Here is a 14087-nt window from a genome sequence, read left to right on the forward strand (position 1 = left end):
AGGATGGACACATTGCAATGATGCCCACTTGGAATTTAAACCGAGATTGCCTTAGGAATTACCAAATTCATATCTGTTATTTTTTAAGCCAAAGTTTTGAGTACATCATACAGCCTATTGGGAAGATGTGAACAGAAAGTAGACAGCAGTGCAAACTATTAGTATTTATAATGAGTGTTTGGAATATTATTTGCGCTAATAGATATTACATTTGGGAAATTGTTTTTAAAAGGAAAAACTTCATATATGTGTTGTCTATATTGTACCAGATGTAAATGAGAGACTACAATTTGGCAAATGTTCGAGATAAATAATAGAGTTAATGTAGATGAAGGAAGTGATTAACAAAGCATAGATAGGAAAAACACATGGCTACATATATTGAAAATAATGCTCTATGCTGATTTTATTTTTCTACAATCAATGTGATTGTTTTTTCCCCGCTGTTCAATGATGAAACTAAAACAAAATCAGTGAATATGGTGAAGTTAAGTGGAATCTGAGAACAGCGAAAAAGGGACACTCATTGATTCTAAATTTATATGGTGAACTTAAAAATATGATAATATAATTTCTGTAAACTGTTATTTAATGATAAATAATGTTGATCCTTTACACTATTTGAAAACGATCATCATGTTGCTCATGCAATCAGCCAGGCAGTCATTCTTTTACATAGACACTACCCATGCACTAATACATTCTCTCAAGCATACCTCTTGCACTAATAGGATAACCCAGGCATTGCCCTGGCATTTTTCCCTTCACACAGACACTACCCATGCACTCATCAAATCACCCAGGCACTACCCGTGCACTCATGCAGTTACTCAGCCACTACTCATGCTCCCATGCAATCACTCAGGCACTACTCTTGCACTCAACTATTCACTCAAGCACTACCCATGCGCTCATGCAATTACCCAGCCACTACTCATGCACTCATACAATCACCCAGGCACGCTCTTGCACACAGCCATTCAATCAGGTACTACCCATGCACGGATCCTTTCACTCAGTATTACCCATGCACTCATCTTTTACTCTGGTACTTCCCATATACTCATCCAATCACCCAGTCACTATCCCTACACTCACGCAATCACCCAGGCACTACTCATGTACGTATGCAATCACTCAGGCAGTACTCTTGCACTTAATCATTCACAAAAGCACTATCCATGCACTTATCCATTCTCTCAGGCACTACCCAAGCACCCATCCAATGACCCGGAGATTACTCTTGCAGTCAATCTTTAACTCAGGCACTATGCATACACTTATGTAAACACCCAGCTATTACCCTTGCACTCATGAAGTTACTCAGGCACTGACCATGCACTCATCTAATCACCCAGGCAGTATATTTGCTCTTATGCAATCACACAGGTACTACCTATGAACTCATGCAATCACTCAGGCACTACTCTTGCACTCAATCATTCAATCTGGCATTACTCATGCACTCGTCCATTCTCTCAGACACTACCCATGGACTCATCCAATGACCCAGCCATTAGTTTTGCACTCATATTTTCACCCAGGTACTTCCTATCCACTCACACAATCACCCAGGCACTACCTATGTACTCATACAATCACTCTGGGGCCGATTCACATAACTAATCTGAGATAAAATCCTGAACTTACTACTTTTGGTACTGACAAAAGGCATTTAGCAGTAGTAAAGTTAGGATTCCGTGATATGAAATGTGGTAAACAAGTTAAAGAATGTCATCCGTGACACTCTGGTCAGTAATAGAAAGCAGAGGGAGGGGTGACATACCGCAGGTCAGTAATACAAGTCAGAAAGAAATTGATGTAGCTCAGGTCAGAAATAGAAGTCAGAAGGAAGGGTTCATTACGGCAGATCAGTTATTGAAGTCAGATGGAAGGGTTCAGTACCACAGATCAGTAATTGAAGTCAGAAGGAAGGGTTCAGTGCCACAGATCGGTACTTGAAGTCGAAAGGAAGGGTTCAGTACCACAGATCAGTAATTGAAGTCAGAAGGAAGGGTCAGTACGACAGATCAGTAATTGAAGTCAGAAGAAAGGGTGATGAAACTCAGATCAGATTCAGGAAAATTCCCGAAAAAGAGGCGCACTCCACCAAATGCATGCCCATAAACTGCAGATCAGCTGCTAATCATGCCACAGAGCTAACAGAATCCATCTTCACCCATGACATAGACATAGCCTTCATCACAAGACTTGGCTAAACAAATCCTCGCCCCCAATCATGGACACTCTCATACCTCCAGGCTTTACAATCATCAACAAAGATCGAAAAGATCAAAGAGGCTCAGGTATAGCAATCATTCACAATAACGACTTGTCCATGACGGAAATCAACACCTTTAACTACAACACCTTGGAATACCTATCTGCCAAAATTAACACAAACAACAACAAGACACTCCATTGCCATCTCCTATATCATCCCCCAGGCAACACCATCTCATTTACAGAACATCTCTCTGACCTGATTGCGCATTGCTCACTCCGAGACACCAACAACCTAATTCTGGGAGACCTGAACCTACACTGGAATGAAAAAAACAAAGCGCTAATCCAGAACATGAATGATCTGCTACACAACAATAATCTTACCCAGCACTGTTCAGAAGCAACACATGACAAAGGAGCGATCCTTGATGCCATCATCGCCCAACGCCACACAATCACAATTGCTCACATTCTTCCAGTTAATTTCTCTGACCACCAATTAATCCTATTCAACATCACTCAACCAATCACATATCAACCTCCCACCCAAGACCCCCCCAAATGGACGAGAAATCTTACACATATCTCCATTGTCGACATGGAGGAAAAGGTGATCTCACGCCTGCCTAGCCCCACAGACGATATATCCACAACAGAACTCACCTGTCACTATAATTCTACTATGACTACCATCCTAGATGAATTAGCCCCTCTGAAATAAAAAAAAACCCAGAAACATTCCATCCAGATCCTGGTTCAACTCGGTTCTGGTGTTAACCTGGGCTTCTATGGGAATTCACAAGGGCATATTATCAAGCCCATTATCGCTGCTTTAGTAGCAGTTACCTGCCGATAAACGCGGCGATAATGTATCACCCTATCTTGATAATATGGCCCTCATAGACAAACTAACACTCTCAAATAAGTCCAACACTAGCTATCCATCAATTACCTAAAACTCAACCAAGAAAAAAAAATCCTCCTCATCTCTAACAAAGAAGAAAACCTTCAAATCTTGAAATGGCTAAAAGCAATCGATGCCTTCAACAGTGATCTCACTCTGGCCAACTGACATGGACAAACACTCAAATCATTAGGAATCAGCCTAGACCCTTAACTTGACGTTGACACAAACACATCAAGAACTCCGCAACGAGTGCCTTCCTCAATCTTAAGCTTCTCAACAAAATAAAACCCTTCATACTGCCCACAGACTTCCAACAAGCCACTAAATCACTGGTGATATCGAGACTTGACTATGGAAATGCAATCCTCACAGGGACAACGAACTCCCACCTGGCCCCCCTTGAAACTACTCTCAATGGAGCAGCCAGAATGGTCACCACAGTCAAGAAATTCGATCACATCTCACCCGCACTCAGAGAACTAAAATGTCTCCCAGTTTAAATGTGTGCTAGCTTCAGAACTGCCTGCCTCATGCACAAAGCCCTGCACACAGGGAAACCTGAATACCTGGCCTCCAAACTCAAAAAGGCCAACCAAACTAGGAACCGTAGGAGCTCCAACTACCTACTTCTCATACCTATGAAAACAACAAAAAAAAACACACGATCCTTCACAGGAAACACACCCAAAATCTGGAACTCCTTCCCAGCAGATATTAGGACTATCCCGTCCTTTGTAAAATTAAAAAACCTCCTAAAAGACCTCCTCCTCAACCGTGCCTTCCTGAATCGATAACCATTGCTGTAGCGCATGCTCTCAAGACTTCCATGACACTTTGTCACTAAGACCTACCTCCTCCAAATGCTACAACTTCTCTCCTTGTTCACCCCTTATACCTCCCAAGGCTGCATGTACTCAGCGAGGTTCCGCAGAACTTCCTTGCCTCAATGTGGCACTGCACGCTGGGACTTCCAAATTAACATGTATACCTATATCATATTTTGTGATTCCTGCATCATAACTGTTATAAAGCGATCCGATACCATCGAATCTGGCAAGCGCTTGATAAAACTCCTTAATAAATAAATGAATAAAGAAGGAAGGGTGACATACCTCAGGTCAGTAAAAATAAAGAATTCAGTACTGTATATCACTAATAGAAGTCAGAAGGAATAGTGGTGTACCTCAGTTCAGTAAAAGACGCAGAGGGAGCAGAGAGATGGTTGACATATCTCAGATCAGTAATAGAAGTCAGAAGGAAGGTTTCTGTTCCACTGATCACTAATAGAAGTCAGATGGAAGAGTGCAGTGCCTCAGGTCAGTAGTAGAAGTTAGACAGAAAGGTGACATACCCCAGGTCAGTAATAGAAGTCAGACGGAAGAGTGAGGTATTTCAGGTCAGTAACAGAAAGCAGAGGGATGGGAGACATACCTCAGGTCAATGTCATGAAACAAGAACCGAGGGTAACATGTACCTTATTCAATGCTGCCACCTCAATGAGTTCCTTGGGCGCTTGAAACTGCGGGAAATGCAAAGGAATATACTCAGCGCTAGTAAGGTGGTGGTTAGCGCAGGGAAAAAGGTGGAACCATTCTAGTCTGCGTGCCTTAAAATAAAGCTGGGCATAATTGGCAGAGTACCACTACACGGAATTCTGCAAAAGCTCTGTGAAATCTACTCCGTTTTACCACAATAAATAGAACAGAAACCTCACATACCCTTGAGATAAGAACAAGTAACTCTATTATTACATGCTATAATGCATATAATCATCTCACAAAAGTGAAAATGTAAATACAGCAAGCAGTGAGAGAGGTGATGATTTTCATGTCCTCACTAACCTAAGGAGAGAACCAAGCAAATTCCTTGAACACAAAGAGCGCATCTTGCTGAACGAGCAACATCTCTCCTTGGGGGGCTTACCTGTGGGACATTGCACTCTGCCCTCCCTGACCGTCAGCTCCGCTGCCTGCTTGTCTCTCTCTCGCTGCCACACCTCCAATCCCTAGCGGCCGCTGTGTGGAGGGGGACCTGGAACAAGTACTACAATCCCCAGATTGCTCAGCGGCGGAAGCCACCGCCGCCCGCATTTCTCGCGCCAGGAGGCGCATAAGACACAGCATAAACCCCCGCATCGCGGGATCGCGCGCGGGCAGCGCCGGGAGAAGCCCGGGAGAAGGGAGGGACCATATGTGGCCATCAGTGGCCAGAGGAGGCCGGGCTGAGCCACCCCCCTTGGGTCCTTCATCAAGTACATCTCTTGTACCCAGCGGTATCCAGACAGTACGAGTATTCGGCTGATAACAGACACTGGACTATGGCGATGGGTCATTGACTTGTATATCACCTGTGAAGGCGGGAAGAGGGGGCTACTTTGTAAGCTCTTTTTAATTGTGGGAGGAGGCACTCTCAATTCCTCGGGTGAGCTCTAAGGATATAAATGTGATAGTGAGGCCCACTAGTTTGCTTTCTTTTATTATGGCTAGAAAAGTGAAAACTCCCTCCACTAAGGGCAAAGCTCATATCCCCCTCACACCTTGCATAACAGTGCTTGAGCCTAATGTATCACTATCTCAAAAAGCTCAAAGAGCCCACCCCACCGCAATTGACCTTATGCTGAGGAAAGTTATTGGCGTAGTCTTCGGGGAGATCGAGCGCACTGAGAGACGTTTTTCCCTAACGCCAACAACTGTTTTATCCACCCCCCCACAGGCCACTGACAATGAAACATCGGTTGTTCCCCCACTTGTCACTCTGGAAATTTCGGCTGAGGATATTCCTTGCGCCTAGCCGGTAGTGGACACGGAGGTGGTAACAGCCGTGGCTGACAATAAAATCCCGAGCAGTAGAATTAGAAGAGCGGGGTCCAAGAAGTGTTACTCTAGGAAAGTAAAACCAAGCACCTTAATGCCCAGAACAAAAGATACTGAGGATGAAGTTACTGAAGTAGAAGCGACATACCAGCCAGCCCCACCAGGGTGGATGGCTCAAGTAATAATAGATCTTCAAAAACATCTGGACTTTTCATTGCAAGCCAGATTAAACCATTAATCAGTAGGCTAGACAAAATTACAAACGAACTGAATAAGCAGGGAAGGACAAAGGGCTCGACTACAAATAATAACTCACTTGCCAATCCTGCTCCATCAAACACCATTCCAGACCGGCAGTCCCCCACTAATAATAACTGTGTTAGCAATGAACAATGCACGATTGAACAAGCCCATGCCCCTATAAATCTCCCAATGCAGACGGAGTTGGGTAATAAGCAGAAAGTAGGGCAGAAAGGCTTAGATCAGGGCCAAAACCAAACAACCACGTTGCAAACACAAAATAGGAACCCCTCAACTCTTAGACTGCCAGAGACACATAGAAGAGCTACCAAATCCTTACCAAACATAAACTTACCCCCTGAAGCATGCCCCTATGTAGTTGTTCTAGTGGGGGGTACCAGAACTTAAGCCAGAGCAGAAAGAGTCGCATACAGAACTAAAAAATAAGATATTTAATTGGTTAAATCTGAACAGGCCTTTGCCCGGCAAGGAAAGCGGGGAGATTCTCCATGTCAGAAGAGTAAACTGGATAGGTAGTAGGAGTAAAGACAAGGCGGGCAATTGTATTATTGTGAATTTCAGGAACACTAGCCTAGTGGAATATATATTGAAAAATGGTAATATGAACCAGACCAGCATCATACAACCATTGCCACTAGGATATTTTTACCCAATACAATGTGTCACACATGATCCTAGGTACACTTTTGGCAGAATGGGAAGGGCCCCAGACGTGACCAGGGCAAGGAACCACACTCTGGAAGGTCTGGTTTCAAAAGAGCGGGGTTTGGCAGAATGGACAAACAGATTCAGCCCCGTATTGTCCCTTGATGAAAATGACTGACTAAACAGGTCAGGGGATCCCCAAGATCACACAGCAGAGGAGGCAGGTGTTGAACCTATCTTTCAGGGAGTATTAGGGGAATATCAGCAGTGGGGGACCGAAGAACTCCAACCATTGCAAGGTCAAGGGAAACAGTGGGTAATGTCACTAATGAGGGATTGACCCACTTTAGATAACTTGGGAGCACAGGTCGCACAACGCTCTGTGGGAGGGCTAAAAATAATGTCCTGGAACGTAGCAGGCTTAGCGGGGAAATTTGACAACAAAGACTGGCGGAATCAATTAAGTGGGTTCCAAATAAGAAGCTTTCAGGAGACCTGGGCGGTTGATAGCACCCCCTTCCAAATACCGGGGTACAAATGTTTCTTTGTACCAGCACAAGTAGCTAGATCTGGAAGGGCAATGGGAGGGCTAGCATTATATATAGACTTAAATCTAGAAGGAGTCTGGACACTCCCATCCTGGACATCGCATACTCTCTAGGCGGCAACATTTTCAGGGAATGGCTTGATGTTGTTGATATTTAATATATATAACACAGGGCCGGTAAAAGGAACAAATGTGGTTCTCCAGGAATTAGATTATAGACTCAATCAGGAGCAAGAATATAGGAAAAGGGCGGCAGAACCAATTGTAATATTGATGGGTGATTTTAATTGTCATCTATGCCCAAACTTGCTCCCAGTAATCACTGATTGGTCTTCCTGCCCGATTGAGACTGGCCCACACTTCAAACATAATTCTGAGCAGTTAGCACTCAGAAAATTACTAGACACATATGCTCTAGCACACACTATTGACTTGGTTATACCGGGAAAAGAGGGGTCCCTTACCCCAACTTTCAAAGGAAGAGGATGCTCCTCCTTTATAGACTATATCGTAGTATCCAGTTTTGCAAAAAACTAGATTACTGGGGTGAGGATTGATTGGAGCACTTTCAGTGACCATAACCCTTTAGTCCTGGAACTCATGTTTAGAGGCTGTCCCAAGAGGAGTAAACAAGTAGATACTGTCCTGAGGGCAACGGATCAGGGGAGATGGCTTAGGTGGTCGAAAATCGATGCTCAGGCACTCTATAAATCATTAATAGCAAAGGGGAAAAGTCAGATCGAAGAATGCCTAGATCCACTGATAGAGGGGTGCTCCCTGGTCAGGGCGTTTGGGTCTATACCCACTTGGTTGAAGAGTTAATGAAGGCAAAAGGTCCCAGGAAAATCATAAATCAGCCAAGATGGTTTGATACTAACTGCTCTCGTGCACTAAGAGATTTAAAATCTAGTCTTAAAGCCAATCCGCGGGATAAATTAAAAGTGGCCTTTTTTAGACAGACCTATAAAACTGTGTTAAAACAGAGAAAGGTTGCCCTTCAAGCTGAAGTGTGGGCCGACTTGAGGGAGGCTGGAGAGAAAAGGGACTTTACGGAATTCTGGAGGATAATTAATAGGCCATGCTTCCAGGACACCAGTCCCCCGGTGATTGGAACCAACATACTCCCGGAACAATGGGTGACACACTTTGAGGGACTTTATAATCATACCCATGTTACGGTCCCAGAAGGGGGTTGGGATGGAACACGGAGTTCGGAAGTAGAATTTTCCCTCACAGAAATAACTAAGGCAATTCAAGGTCTCACCCGAAATAAAGCCTGACGGCACCCCGCCAGATTTGTATCTGAGCAATGTGGCCCTATGGGCCCCAATCCTGACGAGGGTCCTAAATGCAGCTGTTAAAACTGGGCTGCCCCGCTCTTGGTCTACAGCTACAATTGTCCCTATATATAAGAAGGGAAGTAGGGACAATCCTCAATGCTACTGACCGATATCGCTGATCGATGTCTCTGCCAAAATCCTGGGCCGGGTAGTATTGGACCGACTCATGGATTGGACAGAAGAGCATCACACCATAGCAGACACCCAGTACGGCTTTAGATCAGGAAAATCAACTAGCGACCAGTGTCTTAACCTTTACTTGCTGGTCGCCAAATACACAAAAGCCAGTAACAAAACTATTTATCTGGGGTTTATGGATCTGGCCGCGGCATTTGATAATGTAAACAGGAACAAGCTATGGGCTATGATGAGCAACCTGGAAATTGACCCTGGACTGATTAACATTCTTAGAGAACTACACTGGAACTCCACGGCCAGGGTCAGCTATAGCATGGAAGGGGGGAGTACTGAACCCTTTCCATGCACTAGCGGAGTGAGGCAAGGTTGTATCCTTGCTCCCTTCTTGTTCTCACTTTATATTAACCGCTACCGCGCTAGCGGGTTTTCCCGCTGTGCGCTGAAATTTAAAAATCGCGCGGTTTGTGACAATGCCAGCTCGTCATCCGCGTAGCGCAGGTAACGCCCATGACGAGCTGGCTTTGTCATCCGCATCGAAGGGGTTAATAATCTTTAGAGAACTCTAAGTGCCCTGAACACAGACTGTCCAAAAGCGGGAAACGCGTCATATTCCGGTACTTTTGTACGCGGATGACGCGGTCCTGCTTGCCCGTACCCCGTGGAGCTTACAGTGTTTGATCGACGGATTTGTCAAATTCATGGACAGCTTAGACCTGTCTGTGAATTTGAACAAGTCCTTTGTGATGTTGGCAGATAAAAAGCCAGGCAGGAACTTTGCATACAAAATAGGGACCCACACTTTAGAAATGGTGAAGACTTTCTCCTACTTGGGACTCTTATTTGATGGGGCACTAAAATTTAAAACCCTGATAGAGGAACGCCGTTCAAAACTGGTTTCCTCAAATGGTGCTATACTAAATTTCGCCCGAAGACTGGGTCGCTGGTCCCTAGAACAGGTGATGAACCTATACGGCTCCATAAGTACTGCAAAAGCCCTGTATGGAGCAGATGTTTGGGGCTTTGGGGATGCAAAACAATTGCAGCTGGAGGAAGACAAATATCTCCGCAGGATTTTAAAAATTCCGCAGAGTACCCAAGCTGCAATCGCGCATAGCGAACTGGAAAGCCCTTACATCATAGATCAGGTAAAGCTGAGCCCCATTATAGCATGGCTTACAATTTGGGGAAATCCTGAGGCAGAACTAAGTAGAGTAATTGCAGCAGATTGCTTCCAAAGGGACAAGGGGCTGCAAATCCTGTGGCTACATTATGTCAAGGTTACGCTAGAGGATATAGACAGGAAGGATCTTTTTATTAACCCAAACATAATTTCTACCTCTTGTAAATCACAGATTAAAAAATTGTTGTTAGAAAAGTTTGCAATCTGCAGAACAGGTTCTGAATTGTCGAAGAGATCAGTAACTGCTCATTATCTTGTGAGCCATAGCGAGGGTATGGAACCCTATCTATTTTTGATGTACAACTCGCAGGATAGGTTTTTTAATGTGTCGTTTTAGGCTCAATATGTTACCAAATATATTGTCTTATCCATCTGGTTTTACTTTAACAATTGAGCAGAAGGGTGCCTGTGGCTGCGACAATAGGTCTCCGCAGGACACCCTTCATTTTGTACTTTTGTGTCCTTTTTATCAGATGCCTCGACGTAAATTTCTGGTGGCTATTTTGAAAGAGGCAAAATTTCGTCATGCCAAAACTGCCTTACTTTTCTTACAAAGAGCAAACGATATGCGAACATTATGCTCAAATATGATTTTTTTTAAAATAGCAGTAAGATTAAGAACTACAAGAGGTTAATGTTAAGGAACAAATGTATATTATACTGAGTTTTATAATTGTGCACTTTTGTTTTTAGATAAAGTTCAGACATGCTATTTAATCAATGTTTAACTGTACATATGTATTTTTATGATGGTTTTTAATAATCGAAATAAAGATTTACTGAACTGAACTGCTGAACGATTGGTGGTGGACCCAACCTCCTAGGACCACTCCAAGCACAGTTATGGGCAAAAAATACAATCCCAAACAAAGGCCCTGCAAAGCATTATGGGACAATTTTCTAGGGTGCAGTGAATATTATAGTATCCAATATCAAAACATTCATCAAGGGGTAAGGCTCTTGGACTCAGCTGAGAGCTAATATTATAATACTCACTAAACTCTAGAATCTCGCCCCATAATGCTTTGCTGGGCCTTTGATTGTCATTGTATTTTTGCCCATAACTTTGCTTGGGGTGGTCCTAAGAGGATGGGACCACCACTAAATCATTGAGCACGATATGCTCTTTGTGTTCAAGGCACCTGCTTGTTCCTCCCCCTAGGTTAGGGGGACCCCAAAATCATCACCTCTCTCATTCACTGATATTTTCCAAAGCTCACTTTTGTGAGTTGGTTACATGCTTTGTAGCATGTAAAGGTAACCTTACATTGTTTTATCAATGAAATGTGGGTACAGTAGCCAATTCCAAAGTTTTTGATGTGTTTTAATTAAGGTTTTCAGCAAAAATCTCATATATCTTTAGAAGAAAAAATATATATTTTAGGCATGCTAAAATGCATATAGTCAACTCACAAAAATGAAAACTAGCAAGCACTGAAAGACGTGATGATTTTCGGACCTTCCTAACCTAGGGAGAGGACCAAGCAGATGCCTTGAACACAAAGACCACATCATGCTGAAATGATTTGGTGGTGTTCCCATCCTCCTAGGATCACCCCAGCACAGTTATGGGCAAAATACAATCCCAACCAAAGGCCCTGCAAATAATTATGGGACAATATTGTAGGGTGCAGTGAATATTATAGTATCCAATATCAAATTAAACTCTAGAATCTTGCCCCATAATGCTTTGCAGGGCCTTTGGTTGGCATTGTATTTTTGCCCATAACTTTGATTGGGGTGGTCCTAGGAGGATGGGACCAACACCAATCGTTCAGTATGATATGCTCTTTGTGTTCAAGGCATCTGCTTGCCCTCCCCCTAGGTAAGCAGTGACTCCAAAATCATCACCATTGGATGATGTGTTCTAAAGTTCACTTTTGTGAATTGGTTATATTTTTTTTGTTATGTAAAGGTAAAGTTGATTTACTTATTGGTTGTGGGTACAGTATGTTAAGATAGTTCCATTGTGTAATGGGGTGGGAATTCTTGCATGATTTATGTGATTTCAATGAAATGAGTAATTACCAAATCGCCGCATCTTCTGCTAGCTGAGTGGAGTTCATTGTCCAGGGTTACATTAAACTAGCAGCTTGTGTGGACTGGCGTTTGGGTGGCAGTGTGTGTGTACTTGTGCTTGGCTTGTGGTGTGCATGGACTGGCGCTTGGCTGCCGGAGTGCATGGACTGGCAAATGGCTGGCAGTGTTTGTGGACTGGCCTTTGTCTCTCGTTGTGTGTGGACTGGCATTTGGCTGGCTGTCTCTACTGATTTTTTCTACCTAAATTTGAGGTTTACAAGATATTCTGAGTAGGAAAACGTTGAGTAATCCATGCAAGCCACACCTTCCTGTAATTCACCGGGAGTCTAGTTTTCAGAAATGTCTGGGTTTGGTAGGTTTCTCTAGATGGCAGCCGAGCCTGATACCAAAATTGCAGGTGACCCCCTGCAAAACCAGGTCATTTTGTGATAGATAATTTTGATGTCTCCACAATACTTTTTGGGCTCCTACCCATCACGGGTAAGCCTGGGCGGTGAACTCTGCTCCTTCCGCAGCATTTTATGCACTCTCCGCCCTGCACAGCTCTCGGAGTTCTGAGAAATGTTAAATTGGCGAGTCAGGGAAAATCCAACACTAGACCATTTCGCTGCAAGATTTCTCAACACAGGCGGTTGCACAGGGTTGCTACCTCTGGCATTGAGAAACCTTCCGTTCGTGTTGAGGAAGCTCCTGCTCAAGTAGAATTACTAAAGCAGCAGAAAGAAGCAGCGCCCTCTTGCACTGGGGGAAATGCCATTCGCGCAGATTTGAATAGCACGGGATAAAATCCCAGCAGTAAAAATCATCCCTAACGATGCAAGGTAACCCACTCTGCCACTCGCAGAACTCCACAAACTCCTCTCAGGCTTAATCACGGGTATTTGTCCCACCCACAAAAGTGAGGTACCATTTTTATAGGAGGCCTGGCGAAATACTTGGTGGTAGGATATTTGTGTCATCCCAGTGATCCCACAACTTTCCCAAAAACAAATGCGAGGAACATGTGATATATCAGCTACCTTTGGCTGGCAGTGTGTGCACCTGTGTTTGGCTGGCAGTGTGTGAGTAGTGACATGCTGCCGGTCTCTGCTGATATGTTCACCTACATTTGATGTTTACATTCGTCTACTGAGCCCCTGGTCACTGGCAGGTGACCCAGACGCTGTCCCCTCTGCTTTCAGGTTCTTCTCTTCTCCGATCCAGGCTTGGATCACACAGGACACTTTTCCTCTTCACAGCAGCAGCACTTTACAGCATCAGGCTATAGAAAACGACGAAGGTTCCTGACAACATTTGACACCTATGCAGCCGGCTTAGGTAACATGAGTACTCAAGTGCTCACATGGGTGCTGACCGTAGAACATTCTAAGTTTGAAAAGGGTGTGCTCAAGTCCTCTCCTAAGTGTTATTCTTTAACATTCCAACCACAACTTTCCCATAGGATTGTACAGAGCTTGTGGCTGTGTTCTCACACTGCACGCGTCCCTCGTGGGTCCCCTGTGCCACTACCTTGAGTGGTTCCTTGGGGTCCCAGCGATTCTACGTGCTCTAGGCACTGTGTCCAGTCAAGTCATGGTTGTTATACCACTTTCTTATTATATTGTTCGGTCTCCCCCTTGGGCCCGCTGTGTATTGTGCTATTTACTGTCATTCATTTACTGTAATATTGTGTGCCTTGTTCTCTAATCTCATAAAGAGGTTAGTCGAGAGTGTTTAGTAAAAAAATACATATATTTTATTTATACGTTGTGTGGTTCTCCTTTCATTTGGTCATTCAGGAGATTATAATCTGGTAAACCAAGCTGCTTTATATTCCTTTGAGACTGAGCCTGAAGGCTGCTCTCCATAGCTAACACTAGGATAGCTTTCTATAAAGGATGTCTTTAACCTAATCATCAATAAGGGTAATTTGGACTGGACTATAACTAGTGGGCCAAATTCCCACAGTACTAGTTTGCTAAGTTTCCCTGGCTGTCGGATGAGCTGGGGT

Source organism: Lissotriton helveticus, chromosome 1_1 (assembly GCF_964261635.1).
Source record: "Lissotriton helveticus chromosome 1_1, aLisHel1.1, whole genome shotgun sequence".
NCBI lineage: Eukaryota > Metazoa > Chordata > Amphibia > Caudata > Salamandridae > Lissotriton > Lissotriton helveticus.